The sequence below is a fragment of the Camellia sinensis genome, chromosome 9, assembly GCF_055761805.1.
Source record: "Camellia sinensis isolate YWXY chromosome 9, ASM5576180v1, whole genome shotgun sequence".
NCBI classification, from domain to species: Eukaryota; Viridiplantae; Streptophyta; class Magnoliopsida; order Ericales; family Theaceae; genus Camellia; species Camellia sinensis.
The window spans coordinates 140486479-140499089 of record NC_138969.1 but is presented as its reverse complement, the minus strand read 5'-3'; positions in this window follow the sequence as shown (position 1 = coordinate 140499089).

The following is a 12611-nucleotide window of genomic DNA, read 5'->3' as shown; positions in this document are numbered from 1 at the left end:
TTTGTTGCGTTGCGAAAAATACAATTTGTTGTAGTGAATGTCAAACCAAATTTTCTAGGTAAAGGGACATAGGAGCAATACATGATTAAGGGACTTAGGTTGTTCTCTACAAAAGAGACACTGAGTAATAGCCTCGTTTATTGACTATTGAATACAAAAATAGAGGAAAAAAAAACAAAGCATGTTTGCTTCGTTTATGAGAGAGAAAATGCGGAACAATAGTGGGTCAAGAAATCAGGGAAGATGGAGTTCAAGTGGCATGGAAGATGTGATGTGCATCTTTTGTAAAAGACGAAGGGTGATACAAACATCATGGACTATTGCAAATCTTGTAGGAGGTTCCTTAGCTATCCTCATAGTGGTTACAATCACTTTACCTGGGTAGATCCAACTACGTGCTCAAGGGCAATACAGATCATCTCTAGGTTGTCGAAGAATGTCAATAGGTTAGAAACACAACTGTAGACAAGGAATGAAAGAGAGAGAAAACTATGGATATACTTGATTATCTCATGGTGCATCATTGTATCAATGTGGTTTGTAATGTAAGATTATAAAGTATGCAATGTATGAATGAATGTAATATGGGGAAAATTACGAATGATATGTACCCAAGGACAACAACTCTTGCACTCTGCCCTAACCTTCTGTTTGTTACTCTTGGTAAATGTTATTTGTTTCTCTTACTTGATAGCATACTCCTTTATAGCATGCCTAAATAGATCATGGGTTTTGAACTCCATACCAAGTTAGAATGCAAAATTGTACATATCAACCTCAATATTAATGGATATCCAATCCTATGAGAATTATCATCTTCATCAAAAGTTATTAATACTTCTTAACTCATCAGAGGTGCTCGCAAGGCTTCGTAGCTCATCATTGTCAATTGCATCACCCATTGAATTCATACTACTTCCTACATCTACAAATTCTACATCTTTGTCAACATTTTCATCATACAAAGCATCCTCATCAAAAAAATCCATAATCACTGCCCTCAAATTTCTCAGACTTATCAAAGTAGGAAGTGTCTGAGGGATTATGATCATAGTCATCACTATCTTCCTCTTCTGCTACATGTACATCAACAAATACTCCCTTTCTCTTACTTCTTTCTACACTTGACCCTACTTGACTCACTTGGGTACACACAATATCATCCAACATGTGACCTATATAAACCTCTACTACTTTCTTTCCATCCACAAATGTGTTCAATCTCATTACATCTTGATCAGTTTAATAAACTCCAACCCAGCAAAAGCATTAACCTTATAGTAATAGTTATTAGATGCAGTGTATCCTAATTCCTTGGCCATAGCACACAACTCCATAATGGAAATTCCATCATAATGATAAAAGTCAAAAAAACTTATCAATCAACTAGTATAAACCCTCTTAGGATTATAACTAACCACACCATTGTAAAATACTAAGATCCTGTCTCTGTATTTCTAAATGAAAAATAATTCTTTATGGAGTGATTACACTAATAAAATAATAAAATTACTATTAAACTAATATAATATTAAAGTAATTTCATTACTCACTTGGGTACATGCAAAGATTTATTTAAAAAAGGGCATATATTAAATTAGTATTCAATCAAAAATTGATTGTCAATAAGCATAAAATTAAAAAATAAACAAGTATTTACATTAATATCCGAACCCAACTGTAACACGTCCGCGAGGGACCCCGCTATAGTTCGGACTCGATTCGTGTCACGGTTCTTAATCTGAACCAAAGAGTCCAAATCTGGCAAATCGTTTTGAGAAAATAGATTTTTTGAAAGAAGTGCCAAACATGAACTACTTTGCTAGACACAGAGTCGCCACCTAAATATTTTATTTTGGGGAATTTAGGAAACCCTGACTCGGTGCCAAAGGCCACGTGTCCGTCATCACCAAAGTTGCCTCGGCTCAGGAGCTAGGGTACGATTGGGGAAGGTCAGCTATGAGCACCCCCTCTCGCCCGATCAAAGATCGGCCTCTACTAACCGTGATTCCGTTTTTGAAAACGTTATGTGTTCTTATCCCGATTATTAGCCTAGAATTACTATGTTATGCGCACAGCACAAAAGTATAGACTAGATTGCCTAATTTGGGAATAAGCATTGCATATCCGTTTGTTTTGGAAAAATGTTTTGGAATTTGCTACTCGCGAGTAGGCTAAAACACGGATTTCAATGAGCTATTCCGACTCAGACAATCCAACCTTCACCCACAGGCATTCAAGCAGTTATATCACATAAGCAGATAGCCTCATGGTAATCATGCTATCATGGCAACACTCACACGCATGCAAGGATGCTAAAGCATAAATACTTACATCGTACTCCGTGCCAAAACAAAGAACTCGTTAGCAATCAATGCATGATCCAAGTCCATGTTTAAATGTCTAATGCAACGCATACGGAATGTCACTAGAGTAGGCTCGGCTAGTCTATGAATGACATGTGAAAATGCACAAGTAGCATGTATTCAAGTTAGATTTGAAATACTAATGCAGTTAGCATGATGCACCGAGCCCGGTGCATGCGATACTGATGAATGATGCACGCATGCATAGTATAAGGTATGCTAAATTAAACATGACCTATTACTAACCATCAAAGCAGGTAAGTAAAAGGGAGAAAGAAGTGGGGGTTGGAAGACATGCACACACTCACCCACACTTATTACAAATTCGCCGTCGCTCGGAGGGACCAAAAGAATAATACAATTCGAATAATGAATTAACTATCCTAGCTAATTAATTTTTACAGACCAACTAAACTAATTAAACAAATTAATTAATTTAAGAAAGCAAGAAAAAGGGCCTCGGGAAGAGGGCTCAATGCACGCGTGCTCGGGTCTTGCTCGGAAGTCCACTGCCATGCACAAGCTGCCTCTGTTTTCCCTACTCTGCTTCTCTGAAGACTACCAAAGTCTCAGGATGTGCTCACTGGATGTTGGGGAATGCCACCGGCTGGAGGGAATCATCATCGGCTGTGATTTGGTGTCTATCGGCCAAAAATGAATCCATCGGCCACAGATGTATTGCCGGTCGGCACTCTGTGCAGTCGATCGGCAAAAAGTTCCTGCAGAATTTGTTTGACAGCAGCAGAGGACAGAGCTTTGCATGGCAATGCAATTCAAGCAATGTATGCACCAACCATATCCCTTATCATGTTTATGACTCAAAGGGACATGGTCCTTGGTTCTCGGACCATCAATCGCGCATTTCAATGCGTGATGGCCCAAGAGACCAATTTATGCATGTTGATTTCAAATGCAATGCAAACCAACAAACAAAGGCCCAACTCCCATCACTAAATCAAGGAGCAAGGCATGCATGCTAGATGGAGTGCAACCTAGGCATGTGAGCTAGCATGCAACATGGGCATATAATGCATTTATGCAAGTATGCAAGCAAACATGCAAGGTAAGCATGCAAACAAGCAAATGATGGACTTATGCACGGTTTAGGCAGCCCTTACTAGGCCTAAAACAGTGGCCAAGGTGCTCAAAAATGAAGGACTAATAGGCACACAAACATGCATGCAAATGATCTCCAACACTTCAAGCATTAAAGAGCAATTCTCAAGCACACTCAAGAGGATGCAAACATGGACATATAGCATGCATTAAGCTCTAAAATCATGTTCCAAGATGATGCCAAATCAATTTAAACAAGACAAACAAAACATGCCACAATGGCCCAAGTGCTTAAGACAAGCCAATGAGGCTTAAACCAAGGTCAAGTCCACCAAACCTTACAAGACTAAGGGGACTTAAAACAAGTCAAATGCAGACTTAAACAAAGCCAAGGGTGCACTTAGATGGCATCTAAGTGGTCAAAAAGTGCAAGCATACTCCGAGGCCTAAACAAGGGGCAATAGGGTAACAACCTTCAAACACATTGAAGGAAGATTAAATACAAGCATATAAGCGTGTCACAAGGACTGAGATAACATGTTAAGAGGTTCCAAACCATTGAAATGATACAAGAAGGCATGCTATACACTTATATACTTAAGGCCAACAAGCCCAAAATGCAAAGGGGGCATGCAATGCAAGCTATGGTCGACTAAAACAGCCAAGGACAGACCTTAAACATGGCAAAATAAATATGAAAGCTTCACAAAGCTAGGCCTAAAGCATGCTAGAACAATGGTTTACAACCTAAGGCATGTTAAGGCAACAAAATGGCATTACAAGGCATGTATGCTAAGCAAGCATGGTGTACCAAAACCAACTTAAAACAATGCTATTTCATGGCAAAATAAGCATAAATAACTGCTAAAGGATGGTCAATAAGAGCCTAAGCTAGGTGCTCCCTCAAGAGGCAAAAATGGTCCTTTTCAAGGACAACAAGGAGAGGGGGTGGCCCTCTCCTTCTTGGGACCTCAAGGCACCATCCTTACCACTGAAATCCCTCAAGATTTCAGTGGTGAGGAGGCCCAAACACGAAAGTCCCGGAGCTCACACAAAATAGCACAAAACAAGGGCCAAACAAGGCTTAAGAGGGGTCAAACAACCCCAAAGCTTAAAACACTCTTAACAAACTATTTAGAGGCCTTAAAAATAGAACTTTTATGTATTATATGAAAAGCCAAAAAATAGTTGCAAGATAGGCAAAAGTAGTGTGCAAAAATGGGGTGAAAAGGGACTAGTTTCTTACCCTTGAAGTCCTCCTTCACAAATGATGATCTTGTTGCCTCCTTGAGCTTAAATCCAGTGAAGAACACCATGAACAACCCTCTGGTCCCTCAACAGCCAAGAGAAGGTGTAACACTATGTGTTTGTGTGCAATAGTATGGACAAACACACACTAGAGACACGCACAAGAGAGAGATATAGAGATAGGAAATATGTATCAACCCTAACCCTAATCCAAAACCCCCTCTGAAATTTTTGTAACCCTAATGCCAAGAGAGGAGCCGTCTTCTTATAGGCAACTCCCTCTTGTAAGGCTTCCAAAACAAGCCATCCAAGAGGGATTGTATGGAGGGGAGCAGAGTGGGTGCCAGCTATCACAGCTGGTACAAAATATCTACTAAAAGTAGATGAACAGTGGTTGGCCATTCAAAATTGCCATTTTGGCAAAATAAATGGCCGACCGGCAACAAAGAGTGCCGACCGGCAATATACATTGCTGATGGAATAAAATCACTGGCCGGTGGCCTCAAGCCATGGCCGGTGATGTGTGGGGATGCCTCACAAGGCATTCCCTGCCCCTCCAAGGCAAAACACAATTGTTTGGTACAAAACCAGACACAACACGGTCGAGTCGAGAGATCTTGAGGCAAGGCGCGCAACTGAGACCTCCGGGAACTCAAGACGAACACAAACAAGGGTAATCACCAAGTGTTCCAATGGTGACGTCCAAGTCTTGAGGACGGTCAAAAATGGGGTGCCTACACCAACCCATCCTTCAATATCAATTTCCAATGTAATTTTGTGACCTTCATTGAATGCTAAATCTTAATTTTGATACAGTGAGAGAAATTTTAAAACCCTAATTTCAAGTTGGAAGAGAGAGAACCCTAGTTTCAGCCGTTCAACATACAACTTGATTTGGAAGCCAAAGTCGTTTATATTCCCTCCAAATTATAGTTTAGAGAACAACTCAACACATTCCGTTTGATCATATATGGGAATAGATGACGGGGGGTAAACTGATCAAGTTTTAAGAAATTTAGGTGTCAAATTGAAATAATACGAAGTTTAGGTGCCAAATTGACTTTCGTGTAATAATTTCGGTGGACAAAATGATATTTCCTCAAAATAATTGTATTTTATGGAGGTGTAAGTCCGAACAAGTGAGACTCATTTCCCATATTGTAACTTGCATACTTGCACAGCACATAGACTCACATGCATGAGGTGCAAGTATGCACTTGTTGTGCATACTTGCACAACAAGTGAGACTCATTTCCCATATTGTAACTTGCATACTTGCACATAGACTCACACCTTCAAGAAAATACAATTATTTTAGGGTAAATTACATTGACCTCTCCTGAAGTTTTGAAAAAAATACAACAAACCCAACAATTTTGATATACTTACTTTGAGTTCTCTTAAGATTTTACATCACATAACACTTAATCCGCTTTTCTTTTCAACAATTTGTTAGTCATATGAATAAAAAATAAATAAAAATAAAATTTGATATTGTTATTTGTTTTATGCTGAAATGCATATTTTTTTCTTATTTATTCTTATATCTTCACACTACTTTATTAAAAGGAAAATGGTTATAATTATTGCCAAAATTATAGAAATTGCTAATTTATCCATTATTTTAAGTTGTTCCCATTTAAATGTAGGGAGATTCTATTTGCACACCACTAATCCTCTCAGTACACATCATTAACAGATTAAATTTATATTCCAATAATATCCTCAAATAAAAAGAAAATTAAGGACAACATGAGAGTGTGTTCTACCCATTCAAAAATTTCATATATAAAAATACAAAATACTCTTCACACACCATCGTCATCTATAGGGTTTAGGGTCTAAACATATAAACACTGCATTTCTTCATCATCTTTACCAATAACACTACACTCATGATATCATTCATTATCAATTAGCTCATTTCATTCTTTTCTCCATTATACTAATTTTACAAACTCAAAGCATTATTGCCTTTGAAGATTTAAGGTTTAAGAATATTAAAATCTATTTATTTTAAAGATTTGCACACCATGGATGACAGTGCTATGGTTGGTTCCGATATAAACATTGCAAAGGTTGATTTGAACGTTGAAAATGTTAGTTTATGACTTAACTTTTTGGTTTTTTTGTTTATCTTGTTGGTATATTGCGAAGATGAATTGTTCATCATGTGTTCGGATAATTAGAGGTGAACTTTTACGCGATGTTCAATTATTTATATTTGAACAAAATAATTTTGTTCAAATTTTTAAGATTGACCGAATCATAAATTAAACTTTTATTCATTGTTCAAAATGAATTTTTGAAAACATTAAGTTTGTTTAACTCTATATTCATGAACATGATTAATTTTTTTATTTTTTTGTTAAATTTTTTACAGAATTCTATACTCACCCAATGTAGCAATGTTGAAACTGATTGTGTTGTTGACTACATAAGTGAATCAAGGGTGAGAATGACTATCTGAAACAATGACAAGAGTTCAACATTGACAATGTAAATCAACACCGATGAAGATGGAGACCGAATGAAACCTTCCGCCGGTGATCTGAAACGATAAGATGAGACACGATGAGAGTTCAACACCGACGATGGAGATCAACATCAGTGAAGATAAAGGCTGAATGAAACCTTTGCTGGCTATGGAGTTCAATAGTGATGATGGAGGTCAACATTGGCGAATAATTTTTTTTTTTTTTTTATATTTTAAGGTAAACAGTTTTTGGTGTGTATAGTGGTGAAGATGGGGAATTTTTGGTGTGTATTGAAACAAACAATTGGTGTGTTATCATATGGTAGTAATGGAAAGTTAAGGTGTCAACTAAAATATTTTTAAACCCAAAAAATTATTTTGTTTGTGTACTAAGTAATGGTATATACTGAAATGATTAGTAGTGTATAAATAAAATTATCCTTGAATGCATTTTTCCCCTTTTATGTTTGTTAAATAAAAGTTTTATATGTATTATATATAACTAATACATAAAATTATATAGTGTAATCTTTGGTGCCTCGAATTCACCTTAGCTCGAATGGCTCGAATTTCTGTTCACCGGTCGTTTGGCAAAAAAAGTGACCGCCGCGGTTGTCACCTTGTCAACCGCAGCTGTCAATCTTTTTGTCAGACGACCGGCCGAATGATTGGCCGGACAACCGGTGAACAGAAATTCGAGCCATTCAAACAACAGAAAATTCGAGATACCTAATATTGTTCAATTATATATTTAATGTGTATTTCCTTCCTATATCATATCAACGTATCTATATCAGATTGGGTTTTTCCTTAGTATTTCATAGATTAGACGAGAATAGTTTCAACATGTTTCACGTGAAGAACCAACCTCGATCTCAACTATGATAAAGTTGAATTACTTTTTGTTTAGTTGCACTTTTCGAAGTGGTAAGTAGATTACAGATAGCACTTTGTCAATGATATAATGATTTAATCAATCGTCATATGTTAATTCGAATATGTAAGGATCTAATAAAAACACTGTTGATGGGGACAGCCTTGTTTTGTCTATAATATGTCATTATTTGTGTTTTGTTTTTTTCTTATTTATTTATTATTATTATTATTTGGTAGCCACCAGCCAGCCACGGGGTACGGATTTGTATTCTTGAAAAAAAAAAAAAAAAAAACAACCAATTATGCAATTTATTTAAGATTAATTATACTAAGATTTCTTTAACTCTTCATTTATAAATTCATACATATTATTCTTTTCAGTTATAAAAATTGCACAATTATAATCCTTTTGGAACTGATTTGCAAGAAGTGAAAGTCATATATTTTTATAATTGATGGGGTCAAAATAAACTGGTTAACAATTGATGGAGTCTTGGTGTAAAAAACTCATTTATTTATATATTACAATATGATCTTGTTTGATTAGAATAATTAATTGTTTGAAGATTGACATTTTATAAGATTAATGTAAAATTGATTATTCAACTGTATTATTAAGATAATAATTCTCTCTTGTTTACGTTTATTTCGGAATGAATATAGCCAATTAAATTATTTTGCATTAGTTGAGGATTAAAAAAAATCGTTAATTTTATTAGGTAGAATGTTCATCAAAATCTAATCCAAATAATAATAATCACAATCAAATAATTGAATTTGAATTTCATGAATTAATAATTCTAATGTTATATTATAATGCATCCAATCAAGCAGAGGGTGTGATCATTTTTTCCTTGAACACAGCATATTACTGATCCAAAAAATCATAAAGTAATGTTCCACAGTTAGTCATAATGATTGGCTCTAATTAATAAGAACCAGTTTGACAAGACATATTTTTCAACTTAAAAGTAATGCAGTGGGATCCATTAATGACCAATTTCATTAACTATTGTCAAAATTAAGCTCTACTAACCAGTGGTTGTTCGTCATTACATCAGTATTTTTCTAACAAGTGTTACTTTGGTGTTGGCAATGTTTTTCCTTCGTGGCTCCACTTGCCTGTGCTTTTTCGTTTGTTTTGATGCAAATATTTTCAGTTATTTAATTGTGAAATTGAAACTAATCTGTTTGTATCTATATGATGGGTGGGGTGGCGGCACTAGCTGTAGTGGTAAAGGTGGCGTGGTGGTCAAGTGGTGGCAATGGAGTAGGGGAGGAGATGGCGGTGGCAGCAACGACAGTGACAATGGCAGTGCGGAGGTTGTCGAATGATAGCGGCAACAGTGACAACAGTGGTAGCAATGGTAGGGTGGCGGCAGTTTAGTGACATTGATGAGATTGTAGTCTGAAAATCATATGACATCACACCACCACCTGCGCCTTAAACATACCCCTGCTTTAGGTTATGCTAGGTTACCTTTTCTAATACTTTGTGTATTGTAATAAGCTTGTAAGCTGCATAAAATTTGTCATTTTCATCGTTTTGACGTTCATTTTTGCTTATTAGTCAGTAATATTGTTTGTCATCTGTCACTTTTGGGGTCTCAGATTGCTACTTGTTGGCTAAAATGTTGGCTTATTTTTCCTACGAAGGAAAATATCATAAATGCGAGCGTGCCAGCAAGGATTGAAAAATCCTTACAGATTAAATTCAAGCCAATTATCAAGCGATTGTGTTGACGGTTCTTTTGCCTCAACGAAGAGGACTTCAAGATTGCCAAGTGTAAAGAAAAGAAAAATTAAAAGAAGAATGGGGAACGGAGAAAGATGATTGAGTGAACAATCAAAGTAATAATTACTTACCTCTACTCCTATGCTTCGAAAAGAAAGTGCATAAAATGCTTCGAAATGGAAATGCTGAAAATAAATGCTTCGAAATATAAATCTATGTTAAACTACTCCTAAGATAAGGAAAATAACAAGAAATATTGAAATCAAGTGTCTTTGATTATGAATTCTGGATGCTTTACAATGTAGCCATTAATGGCTATTTATAGAAGAAAAAATACAGCAATAACTACTTAGTAACTACCCATTTCTTCCATCTTCATTCTTGTCTTGCCATGTGTCATTCCACTCATCCACTTTGTCCTCCCACTCATCCACTTTGTCCTTCATATTCTCCATTATCTTTATAACTTCCTTTAACTTCCAAATGAATAAGAGGATGCCACGTGTCCTGCAATTATATAAATAATAAATAATAATAAAAATTGCAGATTTATGGTGTTAACATTACCCCCCGCGGCCCTTAAAAATGATGTTTACTTGAATTTTTGAAGGGCCGAACCAAGCACATGACTAACCTAAGCAGTAAAGTGCTTCGAATGATGTAACAACACCAATAAAGTGCTTCGAATGAGTATGAAATTATGACTAGATGACTCGAATTATGACTAGTAACAAGCTTCGAAAGTGATATAAAGGACCAAAATCATTCTTCGAAGGTCGATGGAACCGACCAAAGACGAATTACATCCTCAAAAATACTCGACAAAGCTTCGAAGGTTCACAACCACCATTATTATTTCTTCGAAGCTGTTGTTGATGCAAGATAGAGAGCTTCGAAGCTTACAAAATTATGGCAAAACAGCTTTCGAAGCAACTTATGGAAAAACGGCTTTCGAAGCTGTTTTTGGCCAACCATTGTGGTTTATTCAAAGCTTATATGTTCTGGTTCACACATAATTAATGGAAATATTAATTTTGTGCTTCGAACCAATTATTATTTCTTCGAAGACACCAAAACTGTTGTTCTTCGAGCCAACTTATGATGCCAAAAACAGGCATTATTCGACAACTAATTAATTGTCATTTTACATATATTTGAAGAGATGTACACATTTCGAAAGTTTTCAAAGTTTTATACAGTTTCGAAGGTGAAGTAATCAACCTTCGAAACAACTCTTGATGTTTCGAATGTATCTTCAAAGCTTTATACAGCTTCGAAAGTAGAGTAATCAACCTTCGAAACAACTCTTGATGCTTCGAATGTATCTTCGATGCTTTGATTGTGTACATACAAACAATTGGCCATCAATTTGAAAAGATAAGCCATTTTCAACCATTTATTTAAATGCACAGGCTTTTTCTAGCCAAATTCATGCATTTTAAATGGTTATCCCTTGTTCTTAGTGCTTCGAACTCATAAGAACAATTTGTTAATTTTATTAACCACATCATCATAATTATATTTTGATGTGAACCACAAATCCAAAAAGGATTTTGAACACCAAAAGTCATGGTATAGTGTGACCATGAAAATTTATACTTTTTGACATTTTGAAAAATGTCAAAAATTTTGAATTCATGAACAGTGGCTTGTTCATTGTTCTTGACCATGTTTGTTTTAAAAACATGACTTTTGCCGAATAGGTTTTCATAATTATTTGGCAAAATGGTTTGTTTTTCCATGTTAGCCATTAATGGCTTATGAAAATCACCCATAGATATATTATTTTCATGACTTGACTCTCTAAAATTTGGTTTTTGGACCCCCCGAGTCATACATGGAACATCATTCTTAGCCAAATTTGGTTCAAGAACATGCTCTTTCGTTGTGTTAATTTCATAATTTGGCTCTTTAAAAACGGATTCTTGAACCCCCCGAGCCATTGATGAAATCAACTCTTTGCTTTTGCTATTTTTAACCATGGAAAAATTCTGAAAAAATTCACCAATTCCGGCCATTAAGGCCTCAGTTAAAGACTTGGTAGTGAGAGTTGATAACTCATCATTCCATTGGCGAATTTCCATATCAAGTTGATGAATTTCTCCAATTAAATGGTGTCTTTGTTCTTCCACCAAATAATATTGTAAGGGATGAAAATTTATTTCATCAAGAAAATGAATCTCTTCTTGAAGATCCAAAATTTCTTGTTTACGCCAATAAATTTCATCTAGACTATTTGAAATGGACAAATCCAATTCATTTTCCATTTATTACACTTGACGTCCCACCGGGCGTGCCAAAAAATGTTGGCTAAAATGTTGGCTTATTTTTCCTACGAAGGAAAATATCATAAATGCGAGCGTGCCAGCAAGGATTGAAAAATCCTTACAGATTAAATTCAAGCCAATTATCAAGCGATTGTGTTGACGGTTCTTTTGCCTCAACGAAGAGGACTTCAAGATTGCCAAGTGTAAAGAAAAGAAAAATTAAAAGAAGAATGGGGAACGGAGAAAGATGATTGAGTGAACAATCAAAGTAATAATTACTTACCTCTACTCCTATGCTTCGAAAAGAAAGTGCATAAAATGCTTCGAAATGGAAATGCTGAAAATAAATGCTTCGAAATATAAATCTATGTTAAACTACTCCTAAGATAAGGAAAATAACAAGAAATATTGAAATCAAGTGTCTTTGATTATGAATTCTGGATGCTTTACAATGTAGCCATTAATGGCTATTTATAGAAGAAAAAATACAGCAATAACTACTTAGTAACTACCCATTTCTTCCATCTTCATTCTTGTCTTGCCATGTGTCATTCCACTCATCCACTTTGTCCTCCCACTCATCCACT